At 34.0% G+C, this 17308-nt stretch overlaps 1 long non-coding RNA gene across 1 annotated transcript in view; it reads left to right on the top strand.

The window, feature by feature from the left end:
- Window positions 1-8294, top strand: part of LOC123379211 — a 184602-nt gene extending 176308 nt beyond the window's left edge. The window contains exons 3-4 of the long non-coding RNA XR_006583423.1: window positions 763-915; window positions 8236-8294. This is a non-coding gene — a long non-coding RNA (uncharacterized LOC123379211). The remainder of the gene's footprint in view (window positions 1-762; window positions 916-8235) is intronic.
- Window positions 8295-17308: the final 9014 nt, after the last annotated feature.

Here is a 17308-nt window from a genome sequence, read left to right as displayed (position 1 = left end):
CAAAAACTTTGCACAAATTTTAGATATCAAGGGCAAGATAGGAATTATCCAATTTTTATGTGTTCACTCAAATATTTATATGGCCATCAGTCAACATACAATATTTATATAACAGTATCAACACCATTGTTGATTTCCTTTAACTTCTTTTATATGGAATTTTCAAAGGAGAAACTGTACCTTAGTATCCCAAATTGAACTTGGATTGTATCTTTTCATTTCAAAGGACTATATCCATTTTGTTAATAGAAATTATAAAAAGATTAATGACCCATTTTTCTTTGGTGACAAGAGCAGCTTAGATTAATACAGAGAAGTTCAGTCAGTACAGAAATGACAATATTTGGTTAAAAAATATTTGAGACCTTTGTAAGTGTGTGAACCAAGCATTTAAAATATATTGGTTGACAACGTAGTGAAATTCAGTTCTTTTAAGAATTACTTGATGGCAAATTAATTTTTATATCAACTATTAGGTGGAAACATGATATTCTTGGATTTCTTTAAAAAGATCACAAAAAAACAAAACAGTTTCTCTACAAAGCCTTCACTAATCCTTGACGTGTAAGGTACTATTTGAATATAAATTGAATATAAAAGTATACCGCAAGGCATTTTTATTATATTTTACATAGAGTGAACTGGGGGTTAGGAAGGTAAAATCAGGTTTTTAACATCAAAACTGGCATTCAAACTTTAATGTGTCTGATTCCAAAGACTGTCCTTAACCATTATGCTTCCCTGCTCTTCCTCTCCTTTCAGAGGACTGAGATGTGTGGATCTGGGCTGTGTGGAACTTGGTTCAAACATATGATTCGAGGGAAAAAATATCCAATTCATCACTGTATGCTCTTTGGGTTTCAGACTACTGAATCTTATAGCTCATGCAAAGACTCTGCCCAGAGAGCCTAACAGGTGAGTTTTTATTTTACAACTTTTAAGGCACCACTTTTCCTTGTCACAAATTCTCTGCTAAAACAGAAAGAGGGTGAACACTTTCAGTTCTTTCCATGACACTTGTATAACTCTGAACAAAAATCTGAAAAAAGATATGAAATAAAAATATTGATTTGTCTTATAACCTCACATTAAAAAAAAAAACCTAGTCACACCTAATTCACAGAAATTTTCAGACTAATCTGTGGTAAAATAGAATGCAAGAATGGGCCAATATAATGAAATCTGTTATAAATTCCATCTCATCTTTTTAAATGTTTTAAAAACTATTTCCAAAATCTAAAAATACCAAAATAGAATAAAAGCTCACAGTAAACTAAAAAAATAAATACAATAACAACTTTACATGAAAAGTAATATATATAGAATAGTAAGTAAGACTTTACTTATTTTTAAAAACAAAAGGCCTCTCCATTAAACTCCAGTCCCTTAATGACAATATTTTAAATATTTTGAAATTTGTTAACAATGAAATATGAGATATAGAAATACTGACATGAGTTTAGCCAAAATGTTAATAGTATATAAGAGAAATTTCCATTCAATTCATATTAATATCCTTTAAAGAAAGGGTACATTGTTCTGTACATAGAGTGGCAATGATTGATATTCTAAAATGATAAAACTCTCCTTTTGCAAAGACATGGATGGAGCTATAGAACATTATGCTAACCAAAATAAGTCAATTAGAGTAAGATAAATACCATATAATTTCACTCATCTGTGGAATTTAATAAACAAAACAAATGAGCAAAGGGAAAAAATAAAAGAGAGAGAGATCGGTAAACCAAGAAACAGACTCTTAACTATAGAGAACAAACTGATGGTTATGGGAGTTGGGGGGGATGGGTAAAATAGGTGATGGGGATTAAGGAGGACACTTATGATGAGAACAGGTGTTGTATGGAAGTGCTGAATCACTGTATTGTACACTTGAGACTAATATTACAGTGTTTGTTAGCTAACTGGAATTTACATTAAAACTTAAAAAAATAAATTCCAAGATCACACAACAAAATTTTTAAAAATGATAAATTTCTCCTCCATTTATACAAATTTATTTTAGATGGATTTAATATTAAAACAGAAAGAAATAAAATAATTGCAATACAGTTGAATGATTCTTATCTTTGAATGGGAAAATCATCTCTAAGCATAAATACTGTAAACAAAATTACAACACAAGTGTCAGCCTTGCTTCTAGTTGCCTCCCCTTGACTTGAGTTTTCGGGCTAGTAAACCAGGCCTGACAGGCCTCCACAAAGCAACACAGGCAAGGTGAAAGGGCCACATTTATTCTGACACAATTGCTTACGACACTGCTAATGCAGTAGCTTTCAAAATGTGATGTTCACCATTCCCATAGCAAGTGAGTACTTTCTGTTATCCAACAGCCAAAATTCTTGGAAGAAAACAAATCAATGGCCAGATGTCTATCCTGCTAATTAGAGAATCAGATCAATTAACAGCTACAATTCCCTAATTCATCTTTCAAATTCCCATTGAAATGGCTGAACCTAGAAATGCAATGTGGAGAGTAAAATTTATTTCTTTACTAAATATACTGAATTATACTCTCCAATTTTAATAATAAAAAATAGATCTGAAACATGTTAAAATCTCTAAGTTGATGAGTTTGAAAACATCAGAAGGATCTGACTTGATGGCAGGAACAAATGTTAAGTCAGGTGCAAAAACAAAGTGACACAGACATCCAAAATTATATAATCAATCTCTTAATACATTAAATGTGGTTGAGAATATATGAAGACCTAAAACTTTATCTTGGAAATAAAAATTATAAAACTTGTCTTTATCCAGGATTGAAAAAAGAAAAGGAACTTAGAATGATAATTAAGTTTCCACTTTGGTTCGTTAAATTTAAAAGGCCATAAATGATTAGATGAAAAATTCTTATTTCTTTACTATGTGTATATATTGAAAGGAAACCTCAGATTCTAATATAAGTTTTATGGGAATTGTTTCAGGATTGCTACTTTAATGCTGATACTAGATAAGTTTTAGTATCTCAAGTCTTCTCTAATCTTCTGGGACCTGAATTTCTCTAGGATTTTGAATTTGACACTTCATTGACTTGCTGTATAATAATTGACATGTGCTACAGCACTGATTTATTGGAATCTTCTACAAAGTCAAGTATAATTGATAAATCTGGCTTAAACACTATAATGTCAAAAGGGAGACAGTTTTCATCTAATGAAAACATGTCAGATTCATTGAGCTACCATGCTCAACCTAACACCAAGAATTAATATAACTCAAATTAGTTCCAAATGGTGCTTTTTAAAGTTTCAGCATATGTAGCATAATTGTAGCAGTTTAAAGATGGTCCATTTGAAGGTATATTTGAATTTCTTAAAAAGAGGCACTGTCTAGAGAAGCCAAAATAAGGCAACACTTTACAAATTAGAAAGTGTACATTTGAAGGACTTACTCTATTAGTCAATATATTTTTTGATATTTAAAACAAAAAATCAGGTGCATTCTGGAAAGTAAACCTCACCTATGCTTCTATGCACAGGAAATTTGAGAACTACACGCATCAACAACACTCTAGTTCATAGAGTTCCAAGTTGATGTTCCCATGTTCCAGACTGATTTTAAATTCCCAAAGAAAGGAGATATTTTCTATCCATAAACCCAACCCAGAAATAAGTCAATCATATGAATTTCAAGTTATTTATTTTTTTATTAAAATTGTTTTTAATGTTTTTATTTATTTTTGAGACAGAGAGAGAGCATGAGCAGGGGAGGGGCAGAGAGAGAGGGAGACACAGAATCTGAAGCAGGCTCCAGGCCCTGAGCTGCCAGCACAGAGCCCGACACTGCCCGTAGACTGTGAGATCATGACCTGAGCTGAAGTCAGATGCTTAACCGACTGAGCCACCCAGGCGCCCCCAAGTTATTGTTTATAAGGAACATTACTTTATGCTTCATATTTTGTGCCCTTCATCTGTTTTGGAGTATACATTGTATTTGTCTACTTACTCTTTCAAATTTTCACATTATAGAATTTGTTTGCATTAATCACAAAAATTTTTTTTTGTATTTATTTATTTTTTAATGTTTATTTATTTATTTTGAGAGAGGGAGAGAGAGCGAGAGAGAGAGAGAGAGAGAGAGCACGTGCACACACGTGTGCATGTATGAGCAAGGGAGAGGCAAAGAGAGAGAGATAGAAAGAGAGAATCCCAAGCAGGCTCCTCACTGTCAGCTCAGAGCCCAACACAAGGCTGGATTCCATGAACCATGACATCATGACCTGCACTGTAACCAAAAGTCAAATGCTTAACTGACTGAGCCACCCAGGTGTCCCACAAAATATAATTTTAAAAAGGAGAAGCTGAAAAATAAAAATAGCATACCGGGATAAATTTGAAAAATGTTTGACAGATAAATATTTTTGGTATTAAAAATATTTATAAAAACTAAAATAAGAAAAATTTGAATACCTGAATTGGGAGGCAGGCCAAGATCACAGATGGGGAATTCAAAAATAAATATTAATATTAATGATATTTTTGAGAAACTATTCCATTTTACTAGACAACAAAGATTCTAATGAGATCTATGAGATACCAGTTTTTTTAAATCTATCATGTTGGAAAATATTCAAATCCAGTGATTTTAGAGTATGTGCATAAGTGCTATCAAAGTGACATTTCCTTATATTATTGGTGAAAGTGTAAAAAGGCATAACTTTTCTTAAGGAAAATTTAGATATATACATGAAAACCTATAAGGTTGTTCTTATCCTTTTATCCAATAATTTTACTCTTAGTAATTTTTCTAAGAAATAAAAATAAGACATAAGTGATACATTTTTGTAAAATGTGTTCATTAAAGATGTCCTTTTGGGGCACCTGGGTGGCTCAGTTGATTAAGCATTGACTCTTGATTTCAGCTCAGGTCATGATCTTGTGTTTTATAAGACTGAGCTCTGCATTGTGCTCTGCTCTGACAACGCAAAGCCCACTTGGGATTCTCTCTCTCCCTCTCTCTCTCTCTGCCCCTCCCCTGCTCACTCTCTCTAATCCTCTCTCAGAATAAATAAATAAACATTAAAAAATATGTCCTTTTAATAAAAGGAAAGTTTGTAAATAGAGCAGGGAACTAAATAAGAGTACTCTATCAGTTTATATTGAATACAGTTAAGATTATGTATATTTTATGGAGTTAATGTTGATATTCAAATATTAATTTAAAATTACAATTACAGAGTACTTCATTGTGGATATAATATATTTAATTCCTCAATTCTCTGTTTTGTTTTAATTTTATTAATGTATTTGAGAGAGAGCAAGAATACACATGTACATTTGAGTGAAGGGCAGAAGGAAAGAGAAAGAGAGAGAGAGAGAGAGAGAGAGAGAGAGAGAGAGAGAGAGAGAATCTTAACAGGCTCCATGATCAGCACGGAGACCACTGTGGGGCTGGATCCCTGACACTGGGATATTCACCTGAGCCAAAATCAAAAAGTTGGAGGCTCAACTGACTGAGGCGCTCAGGTGCCCCTCCTCAGTTCTCTGTTAAGGGTCAATTTGGTTGCCTCCAACCTTTAATTATTTAATACAATACTGCAATGAATATCTTTGTGCAAAGGTTATTTTATAACTTTGTAATTTGGCAAAAATTCCTGAAAATGGTACTATTGATTTAGACAAATACACATTTTTCATTTGATATTGTATAGTCCCCTTATGAGTTGTACTACTTTGCATCACCATCAGAAAAATAATGATCATTCTTGTTTCCCTACACCTTAGCCAAAAAATGTTTTCAAACTTTTATATATTTCTAAATAAAATGACTTTTCCCTTATTTATTATTATTATTTTTTGCTTATTATGAGTGAGATTGGGCATTTTAAAATATGATTTTAAAATCCATTTGCATTTATTGTTCTATGATTTATTTGTTTGTATATTTTGCCTATATTCTTATTGAATTGTTAGCATTTGACTTAATTTCTATGACTTCTTTATATATTAGGCATACCAACATTTTGTCTTCGAGAAAACTTATAAATATTTATCTCATTTTGTCATTTGCTTTTCCTCCCAAATGTTTCTTTTCTTATTGTTTTTTGTTTCTCCGGACCTAACTACCAATCATTTCTTTATTTCTTCTAAGTTATAAGCCATAGTTAGGAAGATTTTTCTCTAACTCTTGAATAAAAGAAATTCACCTGTGTTTCTCCTAATATATATCTAGGTTTACTTATTTTTTCTTTTGAATTAAAAATCTATTTTGAATTTATACTGATTTTTGATGTGAGGAATTTTAATTGTTTCTATGAAGATATGAAGTTGTATAATACTATTTATATAAAAGTCTATCTTTTCCTTACTGGTTTGAAATGCCACCTGTACCATATTCTAATATTTTTTTTTTGTTTTTTGTTTCTTCCCTGGGGTCTGTTTTTGAATGTTTTTATTCTGCTTCATGCTATCTGTCCATGTTCTAAAACATAATATTTCTTTATTTAGAGGTAGGACTAGTCTGTTCTCATTGCTCTCTTTTAAAAGTTTTTGACTACTCTTACTACTAGTTTTTCATATAATGACCCATCTATTTCTAGGAAGAAAAATTTAAAAACCTAATAGTATATTTGTTGGGGTGAAATTTACAAATAATCATCTTTATGATGTTGAGTGTTTGTATGCATGTGTTTTCATTTGTTCGAATCTTCTTTTGTGTCTTTTAGAAATATATAATTTTCCTTATAAAGACATTTCCTTTTACACACATTTCTTAAGTTTAAGCTTAGTTTTTCCCCTATTGCAAATATACTTCTAGCTTTCACCTAATTGGCTATCTGCTTATTTGAAGATTATTGATACCAAATAAGACATTCTTCAGTATATTTCTACTGTGAAATAAGAATAGTACCTGGTTGTGGTATTATACTATAGTTTTTCAAGATGTTACCGTTGGATAACTGGTACATGTTAGCTCACTGTATTATTTCTTTCAATTACATGTGAACCTATAATTAGCTCAAAATAAAAAAAAATTAAAAATAAAGATGGCTATATTGGACTAATTTGTTATGTACTTGTTATCAGACATAATTTAGGTAATGCATGTTTAAGTAATTTTCAGTGTAGAAAACAATATAGAAATATAGAATACAATTATTACATATTATGTTTTTCAAACAGCCTAAAATCTAAGAACAATTGAGTCAGAAGTCTACAACTTAGAGAAAGAACTTTATCTAACCCATAAATGCAGGATGTTCCAAAGTTATTTTCTCTTAGGTATTCTTTGGGCATGCAGTATATGATATGAATGAAATAGAAATGTCTTCTGGTACAGTTTCAATATTTCAATACTTCTTAAGATGATATTACAGTGACTTAGAAAATTAAATATGCATAAACATTAAAACCATAAGTATTTTGTGATGGTAATAAAATTTATAAGCAAGATTAAATTCCTAGAATCTGTAAAAAAAGGAAAAAGGCATTAAAAATAAGACATAAAAGTTACTGCAAAACAAAAATATCCTGAAATGATAATATAAAATACAAACTGGAGGGAAATTTTTACTCTAAGTGGTAGACTTAATACAACCAGAGTTTGAACAAATCACAAGGAGAAAAGAACTAACAGCCAAATAGAAAATATACAAAGGACATGATTTGTGAAGATGAGGTATTGCTTTTCTTCTCTTACATTGTTAAAGTCCACTGTTTGATAAGACAGCATTGCAGGGGTATAGGAAAACAGTTCCCATTGCTAAAAATCTAAATTAGCTTGACAGATTTGAGAGCAACTTGGCAATATACATCAAAATATGTAATCACAATACCCTTTGATTTAGAAATTTTAATTTTAGTTTTTTATCATATAAAATAAGCCCATTTATGTCTTTGAAAATACATAAAAAGTTCCCCATTGCTGCAGTATTTGTTATATCAAAAGACAAAAAATCTTAAATACCCTGCAATAAGGGACTGGCTATATTCACACCAGGAAATACCATACAGCCACCAAAAATTGAGATAAATCTCTCGTACTGATATTTAAAAATTGGTAAATGTATTCTTGAGAGAAGAAAGCATACGCTGCAAAATAACCTAAGGCACATAACATATATCATTATTTATATGATACTTATATGTGGGAACCTGTACATATATAACACAATGCAAAGAGTGTTTGTATGTGGGGAGGATGTATCTAATGGGGTGAAAACATTTGTTGCCTTTTTTTCATTTTTAAAATGTTTTTTATTCATTTTTGAGACAGAGAGAAAGCACAAGCTGGGGAGCGGCAGAGACGGAGAGGGAGACAGGAACCAAACCGGGCTCCACGCTGACAGCAGAGCCTGATGCGGGGCTCGAACTCATGAACAACGAGATCACGACCTGAGCTGAAGTCAGAAGCTTAGCTGACTGAGCCACCCAGGTGCCCCCTTATCTTTTTAATATTTGAATTTTTACCTATTTTGTTTTTCTAAAATATACTATTAAAATGGGAAGCTTCATGAAGGTTTTGACTAAAAGTCCAAGAAAAGTCCAGCCATGAGGTGCCAGGCCACATAAAATAAAACTTGCAGAATAGAAAACCAGGACCTAGTTTTATAACCCAAATGTAGAGAAGAGAAGAGATCTATATTAGAACAAGAATTTATTTTTTTATGTTTATTTATTTATTTTGAGAGAGAGAGAGAGAACTTGAGCAAGGAGTGGAGGGGCAGAGAGAGAGGGTGAGAGAGAATCCCAAACAGGATCCATGCTGTCAGCAGAGTCTGACGTGTGGCTCAATCTCAGGAAACATGAGATTAAGACCTGAGCCGAAATCAAGAGTGGGGTGCTTAACCAACTGAGCCACCCAGGAGCCCCTTGGAAAGAATTTCTTTGAAGACTATTGCAAATATGTAAGAGGGTTTGGAGAATCCTTCTACCAAAGTTTAAGTCAATTGAAGAGGTTTCAGTGAGACTTCTTAGAACTTGTCCTCTTTGGTTTATAAGATACATTGGGATCATAACTGATTCACCTTGAGGCAATGAAAGACCAGAGGCTGTTTCTTTTTCTTTTTTTTTTTAATGTTTATTTATTTATTTATTTTTTTTGAGAGAGAGACAGAATGTGAGTGGGGGAGAGGCAGAGAGAGAGAGAGAGAGAGAGAGAGAGATACAGAATACAGAGCAGGCTCGGTGCTCCGTGCTGTCACCACAGAGCCCAATGACGGCTTGAACTCATGAACCATGAGATCACGACCTGAGCTGAAGTCAGATGCTTAACTGACTGAGCCACACAGGCTCCCCCAGAGGCTGTTTCTACAGCCACAGTCTCTGATGGAAAAACAAGAGGTAGTTCTGTGGGCTCTTAGAATATGTTGGAATAAACAGTGAGATTGCAGAAAAAAAAAGTCTGAATAGGATTGTATCAAATGCCTAATAAATGAAGGAAGAAATATACATGATTTTCTATAGATGATGATTACCCAAGATCAAAAGAACTGCTGGTGAGTGTTTCCCAGCATTGAGAGTAAGTGGAGGGGTCTCCAAAATTACTATATGAAAGCCCAAAACTTGATAGAGCATCAGCTTAAAACACCTGAAAAATGTTGACAGATATACACATATAGATATACATACATAGATATACATACATACATATGCACATGTGTATATATGCATGTGTGTATATGTATATATAGTCATGTAACCACCACTATAATTAAGATATAGAAACTTTCAGTTACCCCAAAATTTCCTTCACTGCCCTTTACAATCAATCCTTCTCACACTCTGGCTTTGATCTATCTGCTAAAGATCTGGCTTCTATAAGCATGGATTGTCTGCTTATTCTAAGACTTCATGTACTAAAAGCCAGCTAGACACTTAGCCAAATGAAATAAAATGTATAGCAAGTCACTGTCTCAAAGATTTGAGAGTCACATGGGAAAAATGAAAGGGACAGAACAAAGATTCTAACCGTCTAGGCTTTGTCAGAGAATGAACTGTAGATGTGTGCACATCCTTCATACACAATGACTTGCCAGGAATATTGAGTCACAACATCCCCAAACTATTGGGCAGAAGATATTTTTTAAGATTTTAGTTAAATATATGGTTCTTTGGCCTATTTTCTAGTCGCAGATGATTAAAAATATCCAGTTTCTGGACTTCTTCATGAAGTTCACCTCCCACTGCATTCATATAAAATTGTACATTTACATCAAACATGATGTAATTAGCTGATTTGTTTCAACAAAGATTTGGAATATAGTACACTATAAAATGATAAAAACACAAAGGGCTAAATTTATTTCCATATTTGAGATATGAGTCCTTGGTTACATGTAAGGTTTGCAAGTATTTCCGCCAAGTCTACCTTATCTTTTCATCTCTTATTATTATTATATTTTTTACAGAATGACAAAGTCTAATTATTGATTTTTTTTTCTTTTATGGATCATTTCTTTGGTGTACTGTCTAGGAACTCTTCATCAAGCCCTGGATCCAGGATATTTCTGCTATTTTCTAGGATTTTTACTGTTTTATGTTATATATTTGAATCAATAATGTATTTTGAGTTTTATTTATTTGTTTATTTATTTAGTTTATGGATCTCTCATTGCTCCACCATCATTTGCTAAAATGACTTATTTTTTTTCATGAAATTGATTGTGTATCTTTATCAAAAACAACTGACTATACTTATGTAAGACCATTTCTAGGCCCTCTTTTTTTGTTCTATTGATCTATGTGTCTATCCCTCTGTTAACATAATGGTCTTGATTATTGTGACTGTATAATAAGTCTTGAGATCAGGTAGAATAATTTATTATGTTTTCTCAAAATGGTTTTGATATTCTAGTTGCCTGACCTTTCCATATGAATTTTAGAATCATCTTCTCTATATCTACAAAAGAACTTGATGGAATTTTCATAAGAATTGCATTAAAACCATATAAATTGAGAATTGATTTTTTTTACCACATTGAATCTTAAAATCCATTTATAGTGTTTCAATTTATTTAGATCTTATTTCATTACTATTTTATAATTTTCAGTATGCAAGTCCTATATACACGTTTTGTTGAATTTACACAAAAATGCTTATATTTCTTGTTACTATACTCCCATGGTTGCCTCGGAGGGGAGCTGTGATATTATTAGTATGTTAAAGAGCGCTTAGCTCCACTTCGGCCCACACAGCTATGCCATGAAGGGTCTCCACCTGGCTGCCCAGGTGAGGCCCCCTCCAGACGCAGGCCATAGGGGTCTCGCGATCAGGTGCGGGATTTTTGCTGCTCCTGTGCTCTGGAGTGCCTCATGGTCAGGTGCAGGCACTCTCAGAGGGTCTGCAAAATGCCGTAATGGGGCTTACAGTGAGGTCTTGTGGAAGCCCTCTTCTGGAACATTTGGTGTGAGGACATTATACTTTGTATGCTGATGATGCTCCAGTTTTCTCCTTTTTAGCCCCCTTGCACCCAGTGACAATGGTACTGTTTTATTATTATTATTATTATTATTATTATTACTATTATTATTATTTCAGTTCCCAAGTATTCATTTCTAGGATATAGAAGTTCAATAGGTTTTTGTATGTTAATCTCATATATTGTGATTTTGCTGAATTAATTTATTTGTTCTCAAAGTTTATATTTTTTTCGGAATTTTTAAATTATCTGCAAAAACAAGACAAGTCTGTATTTTCAAGACATCAAATTATCTGCAAAAAGTGGGGTTTATTTAAACATCTAATTTGTGTGCATTTGATTGCCTTTTCGTGCCTTATTGAACTGATTAGAACGTGAAGAGCTATCTTGAACAGCGGTGACGACTGTGGAAACCCTTGCCTTGTTCCTGAACTTTGGTGGAAAAATTTCTCTCACAAGTTAAGTGTTATTATTTGCCTTATGTTTCATGTAGGTGTTCTTTAACTTGTGCGAGTCTCTCTATATCCCTATTTTTCTGAGAGCTTTTATCATGAATAGTTGTTGATTTTTTTTTCTAAATGTTTTGTTAGCCTGTTGATATAATGGATTATATTAACTGATTTTCCATTTTGAGCTAGCGTTGTATACCTGGTATAAACACCACTTGGTCATAATATGTATTTTTTTCATTTATTACTGAATTATATTTACTAATATTTTAAGACTTTTAAAAAAATTTTGTCAATGTTTTTATTATTTTACTTTTGAGAGAGACAGAGTGTGAGCAGAGTAGGGGTAGAGAGAGAGGAAGACACAGAACGCAAAGCAGGCTCCAAGCTCTGAGCTGTCAGCACAGAGCCCGACGCGGGGCTCGAACTCACGAACCGTGACATCATGACCTGAGTCAAAGTCAGATGCTTAACTGACTGTAAGACTTTTTTTTACCGGAATCATGAGGGATATGGTCTTTACTCTTTATGTATTGTCTCCCTGGTTTTGATAAATGATAAACTTCATAAAATGAGTAGGAAAATGTACCCCTTCCCCCAACTTTTGGTAGAGGTTGTGTAGAATTGATGTTAATTTTTCTTTAAATATTTGATGGAATTTGCAAGTAAAACTGTCTGGGCCTGGAGATTTCTTTTTTGAGAGTCTTTAAATTAAAATTTCAATTTCCTGAATAGTCACGGTGCTATTCAAATTATCTATTTCAAATTGGGTACATTGTGGTAGTTTGTACTTTTCCCGGAATTGGTTCATAACATTGAAGTTGTCAAATGTGAGTATTTGCTTGCATTATTACCTTATTATGTTTTTGTTGTGTTTGTGCAGGGTCTCTAGTGGTATCCTTTGTTTTATTGGTTTTCTTTACTGCCTTTTTCTTTTCAATTCCATTGCTTTTGGCTCTTACTGGTATTATTTCCTTCCTTACGATTGCTTTGTATTTTTAATTTGTTCTTCTTCTAGTTCATAAGTGGCTTGAATTTTTTGAGACCTTTCTCTATTTAAATGTAAGCATTTAATGCTGTCTGTTTTCCCTCTCAAAATTACTTTAGCTGCTTCCAACAGATACTGATACATTATATTTTCATTTTTATTCAGTTCCATGTATCTTTGAAGTTTTTCTTTGTTTCCTTGTTTATTTAGGTGTGTGTTGTTGAGTTTTCAAGTAATTGGAGATTTTCCTGTTCTCTTTCTATTACTGATTCCTAGATTGATTCCGTTGTGGTCAGAGAACACACCCTATATGATTTTAATTCTTTAACATTTGTTGAGGTTTGATTTATGACCCAGCATATTTTGATATTTGTTTCTTGTAAAGAATAGGTATCCTTGTGCTGTTGATTTGAGTGTTCTGTAAATATGATTAGATTCTATTTGTTGCTAATATTATTGAGTTATTCTATATCCTTGATGATTATCTAACTGTTGTATCAGTTTTTAAATGTTTATTTATTTTTGAAGGAAGGAGAGACAGAGCCTGAGTGGGGGAAGGGCAGAGAGAGAGAGAGGGAGACACAGAATCAGAAGCAGGTTTCAGGCTCCGAGCTGTCAGCACAGATCCTGATGTGGGGCTCAAACTCATGAACAGTGAGATCATGACCTGAGCCGAAGTCGGTCGTTTAACTGACTGAGGCACCCAGGCACCCCTGTTGTATCAGTTTTTAAAAACCCTTGTGTCCAGGGGCGCCTGGGTGGTTCAGATGATTAAGTGTCCGACTCTTAGTTTTGACTCAGGTCATGATCTCCCAGTTTTTGAGTTCGAGCCCCACATCTGGCTCTGTGCTGACATTGCGGACCCTGCGTAGAATTCTCCCTCTCCCTCTCTCTCTCTGCTCCTCCCCTACTTGCTCTCTCTTTCTCTCTCTCTCAAAATAAGTAAATAAATCTAAAAAATTTAAAAAATATAAACCCTTATCTCCACAACTGATACAAAAGTGGAATTGTTATTCACTTTGTTTACTGATATTTTTCAGTACTGTTATTTGATGCATACACATTTAGGATTGCTATACACAGACTAACCCTTTTACCTTTATGTAACGTCCCTCTCTGACCCAGTAATTTTCTGTTTGCAAATCTACTCTATTTGGTAAAAATATACCCATTTATGCTGTATTTGATTAATGGTTGTATGATGTGGTTTTTTTCCCAGCTTTGTATTTTCAGCCAAACTCAATCATTATATTTGAAGAGAATTTCTTGCAAACATTGTATTGTTGGATCCTTTTTAAAAATAAGTGTTGCTTAGGATGTCTGGATGGCTCAGTTGGTTGGGTGATGGGCTCTTGATTTCAACTTAGGTCATGATCTCATGGTAAGTTTTTGAGTTTGAGCCCCCCATCTGGCTGCTCTGCTCCCACAGTTTGGAGCCTGCTTGGAATCCTCTCTCTCTCTCTCTCTCTGACCTTCCCCCGCGTGCAGGCGGGTATGCCTGCACACACACACAAGATTTCCCTCTCTCTCTCTCTCTCTTAAAAATAAATAAGTGTTAAAAAATTTAAAAAATCAGTGTTGCCAATGTCTTTTATATGGCTTATTTTAATGTAATTTTTGATATATTAGGGCTTAAATCTGCCACTTTATTTTCTGCTTATTCTTTCTGTTTTGGGGCAGAGTTTTTTGTTTATATTTTATATCCATGTTGGTTAGTGGACCATTTGTTAAGAATTCCATTTTGATTTTTTCATTTTGATTTACAGTGTTTTATGTGTGTTTCTGTCTCTCCCTTTCTCTACATACATATTTTTTCATGGTTGTTCTTGGTATTACACTTTATATACAAAACATATCACATTTTATTGGAGTCAACATTTTAAAAATTCAGTTAAATATAGAATCTTTCCTTCCTTTTGTCCTTCTGTTTTGCTCCACCTATAATTTCATTGTCTTAAATATTTCTTTGAAATACACATTAGAGACTATTGTAATCTTTATTTCAATCGTCAAACATTTTAGGAAACCCAAAAGGAGGAGAAATATCTATTTTATTTCCCCATACTTTGTTTTTTCCTTATTCTTTCTTGTTTTTTATTGCTCAAAGTTTCCTATTTTTTCCTTTCTGTTTAAAAAATTTCTTTTAGCCATTCTTTTAGGCTAAGTCTACTGGAGAACATTTCTCTTAGGTTTCCTTCACTGGAGAATGTCTTAATTTACCCTTTTTTGTTTGTCTATTTGTCTGCTTGGAGGCTTTTTACCAACCTCTCTCTATTTCCTCCAACTCCCATCCCCTGGTAACTACCATTCTAGTCTCTGTTTCCGTGAGTTTGGCTTTTTTAGATTCCATATATAAATGATATACAGTGTTTGCCTTTCTCTGTCTTATTTCATTTAATTGGCAAAATGCCCTCAAGTTCCATCCATGTTGTTGCAAATGACAGGATTTCCTTCTTTCTCATAGCTGAATATTGTTTCATTATATGGCACCTTTTCTTCATTCTTCTGATCATGGATTCTTAGGTTGTTTCCATATTGATGAAGTTTTGGGGTGATGTTGGGGTCCGGAGTCCAAGGTCAAGAAAGAACTCTTGAAGATGTACAAAGGTGATTTTATTAAGACACGGGGATAGGACCCATGGGCAGGAAGAGCTGAACTGGGGTTGTGACAGGTAACTGATTATATACCCTTAGAAATAGAATAAGTCTATAAGGTATTTTGGAAGCAAAGTCTCCAGGACCTTGAAGGGCTGGCTGTTGCTAGGAAATGTCATTTATTACCTCGCACATGAGACCCTTCAGATATATATCAGGAGGCCATAAGCTCGGAGCCAGCCAGCATATATCTTGGGGGAGTTGAGATAAAAGGAAGTTTCCAAAGAAATTTTTGTATGTTAAAGTAGACTTAGAGGTTCCTGAGAGAATCAGGATAATGTTAAGCCAAGATTCTCTTTTGTACCTAGCAAAGTGTCATCATTGAGGCAGCTGAGCTCCTAGAGGGAAGTCACTCTGCTGATTTCAGGGACTTGCCAGTGGGCTATAGGCAATAAGGGAATTTAATTTTTCATTTGCCTTTGTTTCCCACACCACCAGAGCAAGCACTTAAACCCCTTTCCTTTGTTCTTGGGTAGCCAGGAGTGTCTGAGGAATATCACACATACTCCACCTGGGTGGGAATGCTGTTAGCCTGTACTTTGTCCTCAGCTTGCCCCACATTCCCTCATCAATATCTTGGCTATTATGAATAATGCTGCAGTGAACATGGGAGTTCTGGCATCTCTTTGACATCCTGATTTCATTTCCTTTGGCTGTATGCCCACAGTGTGACTACTGCATCATATCATAGCTCTATTTTTTAATTTTTGGCAGCTCCTCCATTCTGTTTTCCCTTTTACTTCTGAAGTATATTTTCTCTTGATATAAAATTCCTATTTGACAATTTATTTTCTCAGCACTTTTTTCCCCCTCAGTACTTTATTTCTGAAGTATATTGTCACTTGATACAGAATTCTTGTTTGACAGGTTTTTTCTTTTTCTTTTTCTTTTCTCTCTTTTTTCTTAGCACTTGAAAAATATGCCAATTCTTTCTGGCCTCAGTGAATTCTCATGAGAAATTCTCTATTATTCAAATCCTTTATTCAAATTCTTTTTTCCCCCTAGGTAGTAAGGTTTCTTTTCTTTCTCTTTTCCTCATTTTTTTTCTGACTGCTTTCAAGAGTTTTTCCTGATCTTTACTTTTTAGAAGTGTGACTGATGTGTAATCGCTTGCATTTATTTTGTATTAACCTGTTCAGGGTTTTCTCAACTGTTGAATCTGAACTTAATGTCATTTGCTAAATTTGGGAAATGTTTAGCCATTATTCCTTCAAGTACTTTTTCTGGCCCAATTTTCTTTTACCCTTTGGGACTCCAATAACATGAATGTTAGATCTTTTGTTATATTCCCACATGTCCCTGAATTGCATTTGTCTTTTTTTTTTCTTCAGTCTGTTTTCTCTTTTCTTCAGATTGCGTAATTTTTATTGTTTCATCTCAAGGTCACTGTTTCTTTTATTTTTCTTCTCTATTCTTCTGCTGAGCCCATTCATCGAGTTTTTAAAATTTTTGACATGCAGGGTTGAGTAGAGAGGAACTACTCACAGCTAGACAGGTGGCTGGTTGGGTTGCTGTGCTGTTTTGCTAGTTCATGCTCCCTACTAGATCTCCATTGATAGTATCCTACGTGAGAGGAGAGGGAGACCATATTACTGCTGGAAACTATCGGAAACTATCCCTTTGGAGAGAGCAGGGACACGTCATTGACACATGCAGAAAAAGTATAGGCTTCCCATGTGATCTTCACCGACATCACACTCGGGGCTTACTGCCACTTATTTTGTGTGAAAGGCCCAGTTCCATACTCACAACACCCTGATAGAAATTTGTGAGCCACTACAGTCTGATAAGTTTGGACATGTAGGCTTTCCACTTGAATTTGGGGAGAGGGCTGGT

The sequence above is a fragment of the Felis catus genome, chromosome A1, assembly GCF_018350175.1.
Source record: "Felis catus isolate Fca126 chromosome A1, F.catus_Fca126_mat1.0, whole genome shotgun sequence".
In the NCBI taxonomy this organism is placed as follows: Eukaryota; Metazoa; Chordata; class Mammalia; order Carnivora; family Felidae; genus Felis; species Felis catus.
Note: the sequence above shows the minus strand (reverse complement) of the source record. Positions and strands in the feature narration are given on the sequence as shown.